We start from the raw sequence: 736 nt of genomic DNA, 5'->3' as shown, positions 1-736 counted from the left end.
TGCCTCTTTTACTTTAGCTCAGGTGGAGGCTCTTAATAGACATTGCATGACACCAAGTGACTGGAGTGTTCTGGCTCGCGCTTGCCTGAGCCCGGGGCAGTATTTGGTTTGGAAGGCATTTTTGATTGAGTATGCTAGTGAGCAAGCTGCTACAAATCATGCTGCAGGAAATCCTGCCTGGGATCGAGATATGTTACTAGGACAGGGTAGATTTGCTAATCAACAGATAGGTTATCCAGTGCAGGTGTTTGAGGAAGTTAACCAGATTGCCATAAAAGCTTGGAAGTCTTTACCAAATAAAGGGGAGGTGAGGGATAATCTTACTAAGATCTTACAGGGACCCATGGAGCCCTTTTCAGACTTTGTAGCTAGATTGGTAGAGGCTGCAGGCAAAATCTTTGGTGATCCTGATGCTGCTATGCCGTTAATCAAGCAGCTGGTCTATGAGCAGTGTACAAAAGAATGCAGAGCTGCCATTACTCCTTACAAGAATAAGGGGCTGGAGGCTGGATGAAAGTGTGTAGAGAGTTAGGGGGTCCTTTGACTAATGCTGGTCTTGCAGCTGCAGTCATTCAGCTTGCTCAGAACAAAAGAGGAAGTTCTGGGGCATGTTTCAAATGTGGAAAGTTGGGCTACCTTAAAAGGCAATGCCCAGAACAAGGAAATGCTGAAGGCACCGAAAACAGCCAACGCCTGAAACAGCCTGGATGCAAGAAGGGGAATCATTGGGCCAATG

This window comes from Mastomys coucha, unplaced genomic scaffold (genome assembly GCF_008632895.1).
Source record: "Mastomys coucha isolate ucsf_1 unplaced genomic scaffold, UCSF_Mcou_1 pScaffold22, whole genome shotgun sequence".
Classification (NCBI taxonomy): domain Eukaryota; kingdom Metazoa; phylum Chordata; class Mammalia; order Rodentia; family Muridae; genus Mastomys; species Mastomys coucha.
The sequence above is the reverse complement of the archived record's forward strand: the minus strand, read 5'-3'. Positions refer to the sequence as shown.